Genomic DNA, 15,066 nt, shown 5'->3' with positions numbered 1-15,066 from the left:
TCTTACATGGTACTAGAGCTGAGAGAGCTTCTCTTTACATAGCTATTGGAGAGCATTTCTGCTTCACCTCTCAGAGGACCTCAATTCGGATCCAAAGTATCTACAACTATTGAAAGCATCTAGAGCCAAAGCGAATCTCACCATTACGTCCAAAGCATCAATTCGGTGAATTTTGACCATAAATTTGCGTACCATAGGCCATAGTCAAAATTGAGGCCATTTTTTTTTCAAATTAGAACTCAAAGGCCCGATTTGCAAATTTGCTATGATCTTTTAGATTTGTGCAATTTGAATTTTTAGATCAGCATATTTTAATTTGTGTCTCTACAAGTTTTTTTTGGGATCTTCATTTTTTGTTTCAAAAAATTTTGGCCATTAGGCCTGTGGACAAGCATTTATTGTAGGTAAACGAAGTGGTCAAATCCAAGCACCCACAAAATATTCTACTGGCATATTCCACCAAACTATAGCTAGAGTTTCCTCATACTGATGGATTATAACAATGTGACAAATCAACTAGAATATACCATAGCAACTAGTAACCAGAAGGAGCAACACTAAATTGGCGGCCCTTAAGTTGATTCATAACCTGCAGCTCCTTTTTTTTTAACACAGTGGCACCTTTTTGTTTAGTGCATGTGGGATTAATCCCACACACACCACCACCCATATTCTTATTCCTTCTAGTAATCAAACATTTTTTAGTGACAAAAACTCTAGCCACCTTACCCTACATGGACCTTTGATAGTCGATGACACTTTTTCTAGCCCCATGCAAACCTCAGGTGACCACTAAACTTCCTCCCACCATGTCTACTCCTCCTACCACATTCACTCCACATGGCATTTCTGTAGATAACCTACCATCTCATGACTATACCACATTCTCTGACATGTGGCCACATGCAAATAGCCTAGTTAACACATGTCAATTGCCATGTAAGGAGTCTGTACTATATGGATCTGACTACCACATCATTTGAACAAGTCTTTTTTCACTAATGTCACCATTTCAATATCTTAAGTTTGATGGTTTTTGACCATAGCTAGCAAGCCAAATTACACTACCATGATGGTTGTTTGGATGTCAAATTTAACCTAGTAGTTTCCTCTATAGATCCCTCACATATGTTGTTCTGATTTGATAGTCCAAATTTGGGAGGCCATATCTTAGTCAACTAGACTCCAAATTAGGTGCAATTTTTTATTATTTTGGCTAGAATTTCTTAAATTTTTTATTGGTGCTATTATTTTCTAGTTTTGGTGCATGGATTTGTCAGAAAATTTAGTTTTTGTTGACTGTACCTATCCAATCCTACATTTTGCAACTTCAAATGCTCTATACAGGCTCATCTACACAAATTTTTAGGTTCTATTGTTTTTTAAAGTGCTTAATTTTTTGTCTACTTTCTAGATCTGCAATCAGATTATAGGCTTGTGTGGGTAAAGATACCACTTTCAAAAATAGGTCCTTTTTTGCATTATATTGCTTTGATTAAACTTCAAAATTGTTATATATTTGCACTACATTACTTAGCACCATATTTGAAATCCAAGAGGAATTTGTAAATAGAAAAATTAGAAGTCAACGTTTGTCTATTTTGATAAGTGGCCTATTGTAAATGCACTACATATAAAGTGTCTAAAGTATTCATTTTGGGGGTTCTTTGATTGAGTGAAAGGAGGAGGTGTCTTGTGTTCTTGTGTCTCCTTGATATTGTGCTCTTTCTTTTGCATTATGGGTACTCTCTCAAAGTTAACTCCACATAATTATGCTAATTGGAAAAAAAAAAGAAAAAGAAACCATTAGTTGAAAAGGTTTATTGTGTTATGTAACTAGTGCAGAAAAGAAACCTAGTGATGATGTTGATGATTCTCGTAAATAATGTTGTGTTGGAATAATCAAATGGGAAGAGTACTTCTGAGGGGGGGGTGTGAATCAGAAGCATCACACTTTAATCTTTTCAAATCCTTTAAAACAAATAATTGAAAGTAAATTGCATGCATGTAAACATATTAAATAAACATAAAGTAAACACATGCATCAACACACATAACACCAAAATTTTGGTAATCCAAAAACCCTCTAGGAATAAGAAGGTAAAACTGGGGTGGTGATGATACCCACAAAATTACTGTAGCAATAATTGTTTGACCACTTCTGATGGTCTACCTTATTAAAGGCTTACCCTATTAAAGACTTTATACTCTGTCAATAATGACTTAGTTAAAGGATTTAAAACACTTTACATGAAGTGTCACCATGTTAAAGGATTTAGTTACCTTTTCAAAGGATCTACAAAATAGTTGTTAAGCTAACCTATCAACATAGGATTTACCACTATCTAATACAATTGATAGAGAGTATTAGAAATCTTTTGACCTAATTGCTTACAATCTTTAATTGCTAATTTTAGGCACTTGATCTACTCATTCTAATGTGATCCTTGCTTGATCTGATATCTGATCATCACCCTTGTTCTATTCTAATCAACTGGATAAGTAATTGTTGCTCAATTCACTAAGTCTTTGATACCCCTGTTGCTTACCCTATTCTGCAATTTTGCTATCTACTTAGCAACTTCCTTAACTTCTATTCAGCAACTTGAAATCATGGGTTCTAAGCCTTCTTATAAAGACTTCATAGACTTAAGTTTTGCAATGAAATCACAAACTCAAATTTCCTACTCAAATCCTTAGATTTGGCCTATTGGTTGCATGCTATCTCCAATTTTTTTGATTGGTTGATGCTGATAACATAGGAAAATGCAGAGAATCGATCTTATCTTCTAATCCTTTGTGAATCATCCAAAAATGATTTTGGATCTAATTTTGTAAAGGCACAAACTTATATGTTGATTCTATATTACTCGACACATACTGGATTACTAGTGCTTGGCACATATACTATCCTACTTTGCTTGGCACCTATTGCACTCTATCTTTCTCGGCACATGTAGCATTCTAGCTCACTCGGTGCATGTTTCATTCTAACTTTCTCAACATCAACTGTGACCCGACACTTATATATCACTCAACACCTGTATAATGCTTGGAACTTAAATTCACTCGACACCTATTGGAATTTTGGCTCGGTGCATATTATAGCTCAACATATGTAGTGTACTTAGCTCCTATGTAGAAAGTGGTTAAGTGTGTTGACACTCAAATGTTAAAACCATTCTAAGATCAATAAATTGGGCATCAAAACAAGAAATTTGCCTAGGAACCTTGTTAAAGAATAACTCAGACCCTATTAAATATCACATCAGGAACCTTAACAATCCAATAGAAGTCTAGGATAAACTTGAAGCATTATATGAGGTAGTAGATGAAGATATGGCCTATACCATTGAATACAACTTCTCAAATTCGATCCTAGGACTTTTAACACCATCAACAACTATCTTACCCAAGTAGACATATATAGGGAACAACTTAAGGATTGTGGTGAACCCATCAAGGATTGAAATTTGATCAAACATGTGATGACTCATCTTCCTCCTGAATATGTATCTTTTGTTTCCATTTATAATACTCACAAGTTAACAATGGATAGTACCTTCATTAAGCCTTCCTTCGAGTCATTTTTAGGAATGTTGGTCTTAGAACATGAAAAGTTACTGAGTATGGGAATTCTCCAGTCTTCCAAGACCAAAGCCTTGGTAGCTAATCAAGGGAATCGAGCTAGTAAAAATTCCAACAAGAACAAAAAGTAGTGGAAGGCTAAGCCACAAGATGACACACAAGAAACTTCCTCTACACATCAATTTTCCTCTATATAACAATCTTCTTCACAACAAGGCAAGTCTTTTTCCAAAAACAATAAGAAGGGAAATGACTTCAGCAAAAAGGAGAAGAAAACTTGTGCCTATTGTAAGAAGAATGGTAATGATGAACATGATTGTAAGGATAAGTAGATTGATGAGTTGCTAAACTTAATGAGGAAACATAAAATTGATGTACCAAATGCCTACAAGGATAAGGGATCTTCAGCCACTTCAAAAGGTAAGGGACAAGCTTTGGTAGCAAGTACAAACAATTTTGAGGAATGGGTTCTTGATTTAGGAGCTACACATCATATGGGTGCTTCAAGAGAGAATTTTTCCTCTTTGAAACCATCACATGTACCTTACATCTATGTGGGAAATGACACAAAAGTGGAAGTTGAAGGAAAAGGGAATGTTGAGTTGGACAATGGAGTCTTCAAGGATGTTCTTCATGTTCCCAACCTTAGAACCAACCTTCTTTCAATCTACTAGATAACTCACTATGGATGTGGCAACAAAGTAGAGTTCCTTCTTGATTTAGTTGTGATGAAAAATCTAAAGGATGATTCTATGGTGGCAATTGGAAAGGCTAATCATAAGACTAGACTTTATTCTTATTCTCATTTTGTGCCTAAGTCTACTTCCCTTTCCTTATTGACCCACTCAAATTCACAAAGTAAACTATGGCATGAGAGGTTTGGACATCTCAATTACTGCTACCTTCAACAACTTAGCAACACATATATGGTCATAGGTCTACCTCAAGTCAAGTATTTAGAGGGTGTATGTATAGGTTGTGAAGCAGGAAAGCATCTAAAAGAGAAGTTTGACAAGGGGAAGTCTTGGAGAGGTATTGTTGTTCTTGAATTGGTTCGTAGTGATGTAGCTAGCCTATTTCTAGTGCCATCATTTGGCAAGGCTCACTATATTCTCACCTTCATTGATGACTTTTCACGCTACACTTGGGTCTTCTTTCTAGCTCAAAAGAGTGAAGTGTTTGATAAGTTTATCACCTTCAAAGCTCAAGTTGAGAAGAAATCAGGGAAAGCCATCAAGATTCTATGAATAGATAATGGAAGGGAATATGTGAACATAAGGCTTATAGACTTTTGTACTCATGAAGATATTTATCTTCAATATTTAGTTGCATACACTCCACAACAAAATGGTGTTGTTGAATGGAAAAATAGAACCCTTAAGGATATGACCACTTGTATGCTACAACATAAGTCTCTAGGTCAAATTTTTTTGGCAGAAGCCATGTGTTGTGCCAATTACATCCAAAATAGATCCCCCTATGGCCTTAGATGGAATTACACCTTTTGAGGCTTGGTGTGGCAGAAATCCAAGTGTAAAACACTTTAAAGTTTTTGGTTTTCCAGCATGGGCAAGGATGCCTCCACAAAGGTGGAAGACATTGGAACCTCGGATATCCTAACCACATTAAGGCATACAAACTCATGGATCCAAAGACACATGAAATCTTCTTTGAGAGGAGTGTTCACTTTGAAGAAACTTGTCCAAGTTTGGCTCCTTCAACTCCTCCTTCCGCCTTCATGGAAAGTGATGATAGTGATGATAGTAACTTGGAAGATGATATTCCTTCAACTATGACTAGTAGGACACCACCTTCATATGGGCCACAAAAGGTTGAGGATATTCCTCCTTCTTCTTCCACTACATCTCATTGGGCACAACGAGAACTTGATTTAACAAGTTCATTGGTGGGGAATCCTTTAGATACTAGGAGGACAAGGTCACAGCACAAATCATTTCCACATACTTATATTTCCATTACTTCTAATCCACAATCATTTAAGGAAGCATCAAAGATTCTTGAATGAGACAAGGCCATGGAGGAAGAATATAACTCTTTAATGAAAAACAATACTTGGGACTTAGTTCCTCTTCCTAAGGGAAGAAAGTTGGTTCAATGTAAGTGGATCTATTGGACCAATTTTTTAGTGGATGGAAGTTTGGATAAATATAAGGCTAGACTTGTTGCCAAAGGTTTCTCATAGGTTCCTAGTATTAACTGTATTGAGACCATTTCATCGGTAGCTAAGATGAACTCCATTAATTTGACACTACTTATTGTTGCAGCTCATGGTTGGGTTGTTCATTAGATGGATGTGAAGAGTGCATTCTTGAATGGTGATCTTCTTGAGGAGATTTATATGGAGCAACCACAGGGGTTCATGTAGGATTCTACTTTGGTTTGCAAGTTAAAAAAGTCTATCTATGGTCTTAAGCAGGCTCCTCAGGCTTGGTATACCAAGATGGATTCCTTCCTACTCTCAAAAAGATTCACTAGGTGTCATTCAAATTTGAATGTCTATATTCTTTAGAGGGATGACTCACACTTGATACTCATGCTTTATGTAGATGACTTGATCATTATAGGAAGTACTTCATCCATCATTGCTAGTGTCAAGGATTCTTTGTAGGATAGATTTTCTATGAAAGACTTGGTTTTACTTCATTATTTCCTTGGTATTGAGATCGCACAGTCTTCAGTAGGGATCACACTTTCTTAACCCAAATATGCTCTTGATCTACTTTCTCGATTTCGCATGAGTGATTGCAAGCCTGCACCTACTCCCTTTCTTTTAGGTGATAAGTTAGAGGAAATGTGTTCCACTCCAATTTTTGATGCTACATTGTATAAATAGTTGGTTGGGAGTCTCATCTACTTGACACATACATTCCCTAACATAGCTTTTGTAGTTGGCATGGTTACTTGCTTCATGCAAGAGCCACATGAGCTTCATTGGAAGGCTACCAAACACATCTTGCACTACAAGTAGGGTACACATACACATGGGATACACTATCCAATAGGTATTGGACTTTAGTTGGTTGGTTATAAAAACTTAGACTATGCAAGGGATCTTGATTCTCACAAGTCTACTTCAAGCTATATGTTTCATCTTGGTTTTAGCCCCATTTGTTGGCAGAGTAAGAAGCAAAATACTATTTCTCTTTCATCAACTGAGACTAAGTATTAAGGAGTTGTCATTGTGGCTATAGAAGATATTTGGTTATAACATGTTCTAAAGGAGTTTAGATTTGACATATCTAAACCCACAATCATTCATTGTGATAATTAGAGTGCTATTGAGATCTCAAAACATCTAGTTCAGCATCAATAGACCAAACATGTTGAGGTTCACATGCACTACATTAGAGAGTTGATACATGAGTAGGTCATCGCATTGTAGTATTTTCTTATTGCAAAGAAAGTTGTAGATATCTTCACCAAACCCTTCACTAAGGTCAAGTATCTTTATTTGCGAGATCTCTTGGGGGTGCATAATATTTTAGAAAGGGGAGTCCCTTGACTTCTCTCTTCTCTCTTATGGGGGGGACCTTTTCCTCTTATGAGGTTTTGTCCTTCTCATTCTTCTTTGTTGTACTTATCTCTCTTTCTAGGGGAGGGTTTTTTCACATGAGGTTTTCCCTCTTTCTCCATTTTTATAGAGATTTCATTACATTGCATTACATTATATGTAGAGCATTACATTTGTACATGGGTACCAAACATGGCCTAGTAGTTGGGACCCATCATGCATTTTCATTATAGCTTTTGTGAGCTTAAGTGCATTCCCCCAAGCTACACTTAAGGGGTGTGTTAGTGTAAATAATTAATTATTATTACACTTTACTTAAGTTCAATTAGTTTAAATGTATTATTTTATTATTTATCATATAGACACCTAGAAGTATGAATAGTTAGATGAGTTGTCTTGTTGACAACACAGTAGCTTGCATTATCATCTGAGTTGTCATGTAGACAACACAATTTTTTGCACTCTAATTAAGAAAATGGTGTCTACAACATCTCTTTATGAGATACACCTTGGTATTCTTATTCTCTCATCATCGCACTAACTTATGTGCTCAATGGAGGATAATCCACTCTTGGTGGACATGTGCTTAGTTGTAAGTCTTATCACTTTGCTAACTCCTAGTCATTCTAGATACCTTTATATACAGATGCTTCTATTGTGTATGTACATATGATATTCTCATTATTGTTATTCTAATCATCCATTATTGGTCCATATTGTGCTAGTGTTTAAGCTTCTTGATCTTGGTGTTATATTTCCCTAAGGAAAATTCTTATAATTATAGATCTGCTCCTTCCAATATTTGATTTGATCTCTAATCTAGTATGTCTTTACGCAGTCCTTCACTACTTCATATGGTTACTAAACATTGTTCTTCTTAAGTTTCTCATGCACGTAGCATCCAAAACTTAACTCCTTCCATTCCTTTGTACACTTCACAATCTCTTCTATGATAGTAGGTTTGGATATGCCTATTTAAAGACATCTAAAGAGTTTTCTAGATGCTTCCCTTTTGCCTCTTCATCTGATTAGTTATTCACCTCTCATAAGGATCAATGATCCATGTCAAAACACTAACAACCTTAGTAAAAAACTCTATAATCATTAAAATTTCATGTCCATGTCATCTTGAAATGGTTTATCTCAAAGTTTAGGTCATTTCAAATTTTAAAGTCTACTCTATTTTATTTAGAACTTCTATCTCTAATGCTCAGGCATAATTGTTCTTTGTTTATTTGCTTAGCCTTAACTGAACTTGGCACATTTTATATAACTCACCATCTATGTGCTTTTTTTGCTAGACATTCACTAGGATCACACTGTACTAAAAATGTTTAGTGACCAAAGGCTTGTTTAGCTCCTATAGAGCTCGACATATACATGTTTATTTACAAATCTTCCTGATGCAAGAGCATCTTGCATGTAAGAGCAATCTTGCATCATCCAAAAAAAATTATTTCCAATCTTTTCTACTTTAATAAGGACTAGTAGATAGGGTGATTACTATTTCTGTGAACTTGCTATTTTTAGTAAGATTTTCATATATGCATAGAATATTCCCATTTTCTATAAGAAGGTCCATTTTAGATTTGTAAGCCTCCCATAAAAATCCCATTGCTCAAGCATAAGCATCAGAGAACTTATTGCAAATTTTTGGTGAAAAATTTTGTAGAAAAATCTTTAGGCTCATTGTTGGAGGTTTTAGAGTGCTTGGATGAGGTTTGAAAACTTGATAAAAGGTGCTTGTGCAGTTTCAAGCCTATATATCAGGAGCTGGCATTTTTGAAAAGTGGTTATAATAGCCAATCAGAGCAATAGTTTATGGGATATGGCCTTTCAAAGTTGGGCTACCCAAAATATCAAAAATAATTGTCAAAGATGTATTTGACTGACTCTATATGTATTGTTAAGGTCTATCGGCCCTAGGTATTAAGTTTCAATGTTTAGAACCTTCCCAGGTGACAAAAAATTGCTTATTTAAGAAAGGACCAAACTTTTTCTAGAATAGTCTTGGGTGGTAGTTCACAGCTTAGTCTTGCAGATTACTGTAATGAAAGAACTCATGTGGGTTAGCATATTGTACTTATAAATTTTATAATTCTACATTTGTGGTGCAAATAAGAAGTCCATATTTTGTTCATGCATTTTTTGTTGCTTTTTTGTTTCTAGTATGAGTTTATGGTATTAAGGGGAGCACACCTAATTAAGTGGTATCAGAGCTAGAGTTCTTGAGAATGTGGATAGATCAACAACTGTGAGGTAGTTTGCACGAAGACCATAGTTTGGGCTAAGTGTAGATAGATCAGTGATTGTGAAGCAGTTTACACTACGATTTTAGTGCAAAAATTCCTCCACAAAGAGAGTGTGGTAGAAGAGTTGTACATGTTACACTTGAATTTTTTTGAACCCTACAAAGACAAATGCAAGCATTGGAAGAACAAATGCACAAAGGAATAAATCTTCCTATAAGAGATGAAAGCAAGGATGAGGATGAAGTAGACAAAAATACCAAAACAAAGGCAGTTCTAAATCCAAAGGAAGAAAGGCTTTTTACGACCATCTCAAAAATTGGAAAATGACCTAAGTTTGAAGTTCCCATATTTTTGGGAAATCTTAACCTAGAGAGCTAATTGATTGGACCAATGAACTAGATGAGTACTTTGAGAATGTAGATATTGATGATCTTGATAGGGTCAAGTTTGTGAAGGAAAAACTAAAGGGACATGCAAAGATCTAGTGGTAGGACGTTTAGATAGAGTGAAATAGAAAGGGAAAGGAAAAAATCACCAGATGGAAATGGATGATAGCTAAACTGAATTGATGATTCATTACCATGGATTATGAGCTTGATCTATTGAAGAAAATGCAAGGGTTAAAGTAAGCAGGAAAATTTTCTCAAGAATATATTAAAGAGTTCTACTGAGTTCTCATTAGAACTGGCCATGCAAAAGCTAACAAGGAGAAAGTTGCCTATTATCTTAATAGGTTAAGGTCAAGCATTTAGGATGAACTAAGTTTAGCTTTAATGAATAATATTAAGGAGGCATACCAGTTTTCAAAAAGAGTTGAAGAAAGATTGAACAAGAAGTTTGACAACAAGAATAGCCAAAGAGGTCACAGTGGAAGATCTAGTGGATGATCTTATGGGGACCGTAATGATTATGAGAAGAATAAGGATGAGGCTAAAAGTAGTAGTTAGAACCAAAGGGAAAATAATTCCAATCATTTCCATGATTAGAACAATAGAGATTAGAGAGGAAGAGATGGAGAATAAGGATCTGAAAGAGGTGGCTTCCATGGGAAATGTTTTCACTATGAAGAAGAAGGGCATAGAACATTTGAATGTACCCAACACCAAGGAAGGATAGATCAAATAAAAAAAGGCTATGCTAGAGTTGCACATGTTGATGAAGATGCTAGATCCTCACATTCTAAAGATGTTGAAAGAGGAGAAGTCCTAGTTAATAGAAGAGTCCTACTAAGTGGTGAGAATGAACTTGATCAAAGAAGGAGTTTTTTGTGAAGATAAGTTTTGTGATGTAATCATTGATGGTGAAATTATTGACAAATTGGTGTTAGAAACAATGGTTAACAAGTTGAAGATGAAGAGAAAAACACCCACATTCATACCATATTGCTTGGGTGCAAGATGATCATAAGGCCATGGTCAATGAGTAGTTCTTAGTGAAGTTCAAGATTGGAAGCTACTAGAATGAGGTACTTTGTGATATCATACCTATGGACATACATCATATGTTGTTGGGTAGGTCGTGGCATTTTGATAGGAATTCTATACATAATGGATGAGAAAATACCTACACTATAACCAAGGAAGGAGTGAAGCATAAGTTGAAGCCATTGAAGGATAAAGAAGAAAAGTTGTGTAGTGTTGTCAAAATATGTTTTGTTGATGGAAAAGAGTTTCTCAAAGGTATGAAGCATGAGCATATGTGTTTTTCTATAATTACAAAAGATAGTAAAGAAGAAGTAGAGGAGGTACTTGTAGAAGTTGCAAATATATTAGGAGATTTTCAGATATTGTATCAAATAATGTACCTAATGGATTGCTCCCAATGAGGAAGATTAGTCACCAAATGGATTTGGTTCTAGGAGCTAGGTTGCCAAACAAGGAAATGCATAGAATGACACCTGTAGAAAGTGAAGAGTTGAACAGACAAGTTCATGAGTTATTACAAAAGGGGTTGATTTGAGAGAGTCTAAGTCCATGTGTTGTACTAGCCATAGTAGCACCAAAGAAGAATGGAGAATGGAGGATGTGCACAAATTCTCATGCTATCAAAAAGATAACAATCAAGTGCAAATTTCCATTGTTGAGGATGGATGATATTATGGAGAATTTAAGTGGAGCTAAGTATTTAACAAAGATAGATATGAAGAGTGGGTACCATCATATTCATATCAAAGAAGGTGATGGGTGGAAAACTACTTTCAAGACAAAAGAAGGACTGTGTGAGTGGTTAGTCATGTCTTTTGGGCTAACCAATGCATCGAACACTTTCATGAAACTCATGAATGAGGTACTGAAGGAGTATATGGGTAAGTTTTTCATTGTTTATCTAGATGATATTTTGATCTTTAGTAATATGTTGGAGGAGCATTTGATCAATATTTGCAAGTTGTTTGATAAGTTGATGGAAGAAAAGTTGTTGATAAACCTAAAGAAGTGCAATTTTGTAAAGGAGTTGGTGTAGCTGGGATTTGTAGTTTTAGTAGAAGGTCTAAAAATGGACCCAAAGAAAGTAAAGGTTTTCCTTGAATGGCCTACTCTAAGGAGTGCAATAGAGGTAATATCTTTGCATGGACTGAATAGTTTTTACAGAAAGTTCATAAAAGGTTTTAGCAATATTTGTGGACCCTTGACTGAAACAATGCGAGGGGATAGGAAAGAATTTAAGTGGACTGTAGGAGTAGATAAGAGTTTTAATCTATTGAAACAGAAAGTTACTAAGTAGCCTATTTTAGCACTTCCTAATTTTAGCAAGGTGTTTCAAGTAGACTGTGATGGTAGTGGTACTATAATAGGAGTTGTTATGAACCAAGAAGGCAGACCTATTGCTTATTTTAGTGAGAAATTGAATGATGCAAAAAAAAAAATTTATGTTTATGATCAGGACTTGGCATTGAAGAAGTGGAGACACTATCTTCTTCCTAAGGAGTTTTTTTTGTATACTAATCATCAAGCTTTGTAATATTTAAATAGTCAAGGAAAATTGAACCAAAGGCACTTGAAGTGGTTTGAGTTTTTGCAGAGTTATACATTTGTCTTGAAACATAGGAGTGGGAAGTCTAATAGAGTTGTAGATGCTCTTAGTAGAAGACAACTTTTTCTAATATAAATGTAGATAGATGTGGTTGGGTTCAAGGAAATCGGTACTTTGTATGTAGATAATACTAATTTTGGTGAAGCATGGAAGGCTTGTAGAAAACCTATTACACTTGATAGGACAAAGTGGTTGGATTTCATAATCTAGTATAGTATGTTTTTCAAAGGAAGCTAGTTGTTCAATCCTAGAAGTTCAATGAGAGAGAATCTCATCAAAGAGAAGTATAGTGGAGGACTGGTTAGACATTTTGGTAGAGATAAAACCATAGCTTTGGTTGTTGAGAATTATTACTAGCCATAGTTGTAGCAAGATGTGAAGAAGATTGTATAGAATTGTAGAGTATGCCAGATGGCAAAAGGAGTGAAGCAGAATATAGGGTTGTATTAGCCATTACCTATACTACAAAATTCATGAGAGGATGTTAACATGGATTTTGTTCTTGGATTACTGAGGACACATTGCAGACATGATTCTATATTTTTGGTGATTGACAAGTTTTCAAAGATGGCATATTTTATTCCTTGTAAGAAGACTAATAATGTTGCTTATGTGGGAAAGTTTTTTTTAGAGAAGTGGTGAGACTACATGATCAGTCAAAGAGTATCATTTCAGATCAAGATACCAAATTTTTTGGGTATTTTTGGTGGAGATTATGGAAGAAGTTGAAGATAGATTTGAAGTTTAGTTCATCACATTATCCATAGACTGATGGACAGACAAAAGTTGTGAATCGTAGTATGGGAAACTTGTTTAGATGCTTGTATTAGGATAAACCTTAGAAAAAATAACAATTACATGCAAATATAACCAATATTAGAAAATAATAGATCACATAGAAGAGAACACAAGATACCAAGATTTAACATGGTTCACCCAATCCTTGGGCTATGTCCACCAACAACAAGTCTGATATTATTATTATCTAATGACTACAACTTGATTACAATCTATAACCCCTTATAGCTCATAATTACCACAAAAACCAATTTTTGCATCACACATTATGAAAATCCCTAACCCTAAGCCTTTTTATACAAGATTTTTGTCACTTACAAAATTAGGACTAGAATCATAGAAAAATAATAGCCAACACCTTTTACAATATAAGGTTATTTTTGGCTTCGAGGGTGCTACCCTCAAAAACCCTTGTGGGGGCATTTCCCATCAACCCCACCCTATACTATGATAGGGAGCGCACCTAGGGTGCTACCCTAAGACCCTGCAAGGGCACTACCCCTTGACCCCATATTGCAAGCACTGCCCACAAACTCCTGTATAAATAATATGGGGAGAAATTTGCACCAAATAAACCTTTAAGTCTGATTAGGCTCCACATCACAATAATCTCCCATTTGGAGACTGATCAAAATCCACAATAATAACCTCCCACTTAGAGACTAATCATAGCACTACTAAACCTATAGCTCCCACTAGAATATATCAAACCACCCTAGACTCTAATGTTCTTTTATTTTGTTTAGTCAAGAAGACCAATTGAAGCTATAGAGGAATTCAACTTCTCCCTTATTACTACCTTTGTAAACATATCTGCTGGATATCCATCTATATGTATCTTTTCCAACTTTAATTGTCCATCATCCAAAACTGACTGAATGAAATGGTACCACAACTATATGTGTTTTGTCTTTGAATGTAGAGCTGAATTCTTTGCAATATGAATAGTACTTTGACTATCTATAAATAAATAATTATCTTTTTGAGAGTGTCCCAATTCTTCCAAGAATAACTGAAGCCATATCATCTCCTTGGCTTCTTTTGTAGGAGCAACATTCTCTACCTCTATAATGGATAAAGCATTAACCTTTTGTAATTAAGAAACCCAGCTCACTATTGCCCCACCAATAGTAAATACATAACTTCTAGTACTTCACCTAGTATCAATATTCCCTACTAAATCTGAGTCAACATAGCCCTATAAATTAGTAGTAAAACCCCAAAAGTGTAAACACTTAACTGGATGTACCTCTCAAATATCTGAGAATCCATTTCAATGCATTCTAATGTGAAATTCTTGGATGACTAATATACCTACTAACAACTCCCACTGCATGTGCAATATCGAGCCTTGTACATACCATAGCATACATCAAGCTTCCTACAGTTGAAGCATAAGTTACCTTGGACATCTTATCATCCTCTTCTTGACACATCTCTTTAGTCAACTTCAAATGACTAGGTAAAGGTGTGCTGATAGCTTTAGCATTCTCCATAGAGAAACATTGCAACACTTTTACAATATAATCAGCCTGAGATAATGTCAATTTCTTGTTCTTCCTATCTTTTCAAATTTTCATACCAAGGATTTTTTTTTTCCCCCAAATCCTTCATAGCAAATGCATGTGCTAATAAGCATTTTATCCCCTTAATGTGATCCATGTTAGACCTAGCTACAAGCATATCATCAACATATAAACATAAATTAATTTAGCTACTATCATCCAACCTCTTAAAATAAACACAATGATCTAAATGGCACCTACTATATCCATGCTCATGCTTAAAACTATCAAATTTCAAGTAATATTCCTAAGGTGCTTGCTTTAAGCCATATAAACTTTTCTTCAATCTACACACTAAGTT

Source organism: Cupressus sempervirens, chromosome 9 (genome assembly GCF_028749045.1).
Source record: "Cupressus sempervirens isolate cs-2001-9-10 chromosome 9, ASM2874904v1, whole genome shotgun sequence".
Lineage (NCBI taxonomy): Eukaryota > Viridiplantae > Streptophyta > Pinopsida > Cupressales > Cupressaceae > Cupressus > Cupressus sempervirens.
This window is presented reverse-complemented; position numbering follows the sequence as displayed.